Source organism: Daucus carota, chromosome 4, assembly GCF_001625215.2.
Source record: "Daucus carota subsp. sativus chromosome 4, DH1 v3.0, whole genome shotgun sequence".
Lineage (NCBI taxonomy): Eukaryota > Viridiplantae > Streptophyta > Magnoliopsida > Apiales > Apiaceae > Daucus > Daucus carota.
The window spans coordinates 9,423,408-9,428,422 of NC_030384.2; the positions used below are offsets into that span (position 1 = coordinate 9,423,408).

Genomic DNA, 5,015 nt, shown 5'->3' on the forward strand with positions numbered 1-5,015 from the left:
GCTCAGGTCAGCAAAACAGGAAATAGAGTTTGGTGGTAAGCGACTGTACCAGTGCTGAGCCATTCCGCTCAAAGTTTGAGGAAAAGCACGACACTTGATTGCTTCCGTAACGGGTTGGAGTAACAGAGCGTTCATGAAGGTTCGAACGTGGTTGGCGGGATCACCCGTGCCATCATAAGCTTTAATGGTTGGGAGCTTGAATTTTCGGGAAATCCTTGCACCCATGATTTCTTGCGTAAAAGGGGGAACCGGGTTATCAGGATCGTCTGCTGGTAACAAGTGAATTTGATTCATCACGGTTTGACGAGGGTTTTCATCCCTAGATTCTGGGGGTTACATCCTTGCCTGGTCTCTTTTTAACCGTGCGATTTCCTCTTCATAGGCTCGGATTCTTTCCTCATAAGTTATTGGCCCCCGGGGCTCATTAGCTTCTTGCCTATGGCGGCGTCGACGGTGTCGATCAGCATCTCTCCTCCTTCGAGGGGGTGTATCATGCTCCTGCTCCGATTCGGAAGAGTTGTAGTCAGTTACATGCACATAGTCATCTCTTGTGCCTCCACGGGTGGTGGTAGTGACCGTTGAGTAATGTGTGCCGGCGTCGGTGACGGTTGCAATTACTCGAGTCAGAGGGGGCAGCGAGCCAAAAGTCAGGGGAGTAGTAGTTTGAGCAATGGTCGTACCAAGCGGGAGGGTGGTAGTTACAGGGGTTGATTCAGTCGAGACCCCGGTGGTGGTTCGACTGCGTGGAACATGGATTTCTGAACGTGGTCCGGTTGGATTCGTCATGGTTGTTGTCTTAGGTCCCACAGACGGCGCCAAATGTTATAGAACTAAAAACGGGGGTGAGCGATTCGTGCTTTGGACTGGTCTCGGTGCGAGATGCCTACGTATCTTCTGCGTGGAGAAGAATCAAGTCCAAAACGTAGTTCTAGTTACGAGGGGTAGAGCCCTTTATATAGGCGCTTCGGAGTCAGAAGTCGGATGGAAGTATGTTTCCGTGTATCAGACTTCTTATCGAAGTATGCCTCGAGGCAAGAGATAAGATAGAACTCTTATCCTTCCGTTGTTGATATTTATTCGAACTCCGGGATGTTTATCCGCTAGAATCAGATGTATTGTAGAATTTAGACTTGTAACTGGATCTTTAACCGAGCCTCTATTAATTAATTACGAAATTAATATCTCAGGCCCTATTTAACTGGGCTTTAGTATTCATGGGCTTTTAATATCCAATAATAATCAAATATTATTTCCGACCCCTATCACCGATGGAGGCGTATAAATAGTCAAAACGAAGCTCTCGACGCGTAGAATCTAGTTTAATCAACCGTAACACTGCAGATTTCACGGGTAAATTATTATTAATTTTCGAAAATTCGAATTATTAAGATTTAAATAGTGAATTTTTGCAAACGTGATTATTTGATTAATTTGATGATTCCATCTTGTAGAGCATCTCTTGCCATTCGTTTTCATATATTATATGTCGATTTTTGACTTCCGTATCATATAGAAACATGGGTTTGATTCTTGAGGCTGTGTTCTTGAGTGTTCTTGAAGCTTTTTAATTGAAATTTGGGGGTTTCTTATTCTGTGAATCTGGGCAGTTTTTGATGTTATGTATGTGTTCATCTTGATGAGGGGAGTCGAGGGATGTGATCGAAATCAGTGTGAGAGCTCGGATGAGAGCTCGATGGTGTTTCAAAGCTTCGCCGGCGGCGAAGTTGTGATTGGAATTTTCTACCGTTTCGTTGCATGTTTGTTGATTTTAACTACATATATAGGTTCCTGGTAGTGTGTGTATGTAATCTGGACAGTTGGGTGGAGTTTGGTGGCCGGGAACGAGTTTTCCGGCGAGTTAGAAGGTGGCCGGCGGCTTATTGCTGTTTGGTCACCGAAGTTATGAAGGTGGTGAAGTTTCTGCACCGGAGTTTGCATTCTGACAGATTGGCCCCTGTAACTTTGAAAAGTTACAGTTTAAACCTTGGACCAAAACTTTCAAAAGTTTACAAAATAAACCTTTTGATTTAATTTTCTAAAATTGTTTTATTTAATTATTTTAAATTTCAAAAATAGTTTTTAATTATTTCTTTATTCAAAAATAAATCTAAATTAGTTTCTTAATTAATTTTAATTAGTAATTAATTATTTTAATTGGTCAATTAATTTAAATATTAATTGATTAATTAATTTAGTTAATTATTAATTGATTTTAATTGATTAATTAATTAGATTTAATTGTTCCTTTTGATTTAAAAATTCCGAAAAATAGTTTCGAGCTTTGAATTATTTTTCTAAAATATGTTCGAGGCTCGTTAATTGATTTCAAATGATTTTGGATCCAATATTGAGCAATCGGAATTGATTATTTATTCAAAAATGGATTCTTTTACCCGTTTTAATTCCGAAAAATGTCTAGAAATTCCAGAAAATTCCCGAAAAATCATTTTTAACCCAAGACTTGATTTGACATCAATCGGGATGGGAGACCTTATATGAAATATGTTGTCTGCTATCTGTTTGATGTGTTATGTGCTGATAAAGAGTAAGAAAACAGTTTTGTTCATAACTTTTGACTCGTAATTCAGAATGGAGTGAAACGAAAAAGAGATTAAAGCTTATAAAGTCTATTTTAATGTGACATAATAATATGGTGGAATATAGAATGTGAATAATTGTTGTTAAATGTATAGAATATGATGATATGTGATCTAATTGCTATTAATTGATGATTGCATGGACTATCTGGTTGTTCTAGTATTACATACATGTGATAAATGATTAAATGACATAGTGTCGTGTCTTGATAGATGTCGGATAAAAGCATATGGATTATAGTGATTGGATTTGGTTGGTTGATTGTTGATTGAGATAGGATAACAGGTGGATAGTCTAATAAATAGACGAGACGATGTCGGATTTTCGATAAGATTTATATGATATTTAATTGATAATATGTTATGTGAAATATTATTAGACTATATGGTAGAGTCAAAGCATGATTATGTGTTAAGTGATATTTGATGAGTTTAAAGAGTTATATAAGTGGGTATCGATATACGTGATATGTGTATGCGATAGGTTATGCTACCGAGTTGATAAGTAGAGATAAGAATCAATAGATTATTTAGTGATAATGGTAGTATCTTATTCTCGTAAAGGGTTTGGACGAGACGGATACGATCGAAGACGTTCAGAAGGTCAAACGATGTTACAAAGCGAATAAGGAACGAATCGAGTAAACGAAGCAGTGTGGCGAATAGAGTATAACCAAAGATGGTTTAGAGACTATGATATGCATAGAGTGTGAAAGTGGAAAGATGAGATTGAGATATGAGACTGGAATCGGATTTAAGGCAAGTTTTCCTAAATCCTTCCTCATCTATATTGCATGTTCTGATTACTCTGTTAAGATTATGATATGGTTTATACTGAAACCCTTCTCAAATAAACTCTTACTTCTGGGAATGAAACCCATGATTGTTTTCTTCTTCCAAGTTTTGAAAAGCCAAACACCTAATTACTCTCAATTTCTACTACAAGTATTCTGATCCATCCTTTCCAAACCTCAAGATTTTAAAATACCAGCTTTACAAATTAATTCGAAGTTCAGACCGTCATTGAAGCATGGGTTGCTCAGTGATAGTTAGAACCTAGAATGAGTTGGGATCTTCTTAATTATTCAACCCGCCATTGTCATGCTGGTTTAGCAGGCTAAATTCAGTTGCTTAGCCGATAATGGAGGATACTGAATAGTTAGGAATTTCCTGAACTATGATTTATCAAAAACAGACTGTGGTTTATGAAATGTTGATCCTCAAAAGTTGATTTGGAATATTTCTGTTGTTGATAATGATTATAATTCTGTTTTGTTGATTGAATTGTCTATTGCTTTAAATTGTTAGAATTGGATTAGTTTTTATAAAATATGTGGACCAGATTCGTGGTCAGACCAGATTCGTGGTCAATTATAGGCCAATGTGTGCCTTGGATCCAGTATAGAGAACAGGGCTGTGTGCCATGTTCGGGGTTAGTGCGTGACTGATCAGCAGCCTAACCTTTGGTTTTTAAGTAAAAATGTGATGAATCCAATTCGACAATTCTTCTGTAAGTTTGAATTCTGATTTCAATTGCTGATAAGAATTGTGAAGTTTTCAATTACATATCCTGAACTTGTGAACCCTGATAAGATATTTCAGGACTATTGTTGCTTATGTACACTTGCTGAGCATTGTTGCTCACCCTTGCTATTCCTTTTTAACCATTTCAGAAGAGCTTAGAGATGAATTGCTTGATTGAGGTTGCGAGTATGGCTAAGGCTAAGCGAGGAGTCAGAGTTATAGAATATCCAGAGGACAAGTGGAATGTCCATGGAGATTGTCAAGGTTGGTTCTAGATAGAATTGTATTGATGAGATTCAGTTGTAAGTCATAATTGAGGTAGACTGGTAGTGATTCTTCTTATCGAAGATGATTTGAGTTTGTAAGATAATGTTTATTAATAGTGGTTGATTCTAATTTCAATACTGTAACCTGGATGCGATCCTGTTTTTAGGGGGTTAAAGTGTTTTCTTTTAAATCTTTTACTAAAGTTTTCAGGTTTTAAATCCTTTGATTTTATTACCTTTTTCAAAAATACAGGTTTTCAAAAGTGTTTTAGAATGATTTTGTGTGGTGACGTCAGAATCCAGACCCCCGGATTCTCGGGCTGTCACACCAACCTTATTTGCTCTCTAACAAATATTTGTGCTCCCTTTCCCGTCACTCCCATACCCTTCTTGTGTTGGTTAAATACCCACGTGGTTTACGTGTTTATTTACCGAACGTGTGTGTTGGGGTGTGATTTACTTTCCGCACGATATTATTTGCTATATTGCGTGTCGTACTAACGCGGATACTTTGGCCTAATATTGTTGAACTTGTGCTATTATTAAAGACTCTCAAGAACTCTCTCTCAATCTAAACATTACTTATTAGTCTCGCAAAGACTACATTAAACGAGGAGTTATCTTGTAA

At 37.3% G+C, this 5,015-nt stretch overlaps 1 long non-coding RNA gene across 2 annotated transcripts; it reads left to right on the forward strand.

Annotated features, from left to right (window-relative positions):
• Positions 1–1,265: 1,265 nt before the first annotated feature.
• On the forward strand, positions 1,266–4,606 carry LOC135152009 (uncharacterized). 2 transcript variants are annotated; one of them, XR_010291068.1, is made up of 3 exons: positions 1,266–1,350; positions 3,162–3,356; positions 4,271–4,606. It is a non-coding gene; the product is annotated as an uncharacterized LOC135152009 (long non-coding RNA). The 2 variants fall into 2 exon arrangements; XR_010291067.1 differs by lacking the exon at positions 1,266–1,350 and having other exon boundaries at positions 2,391–3,356.
• Positions 4,607–5,015: the final 409 nt, after the last annotated feature.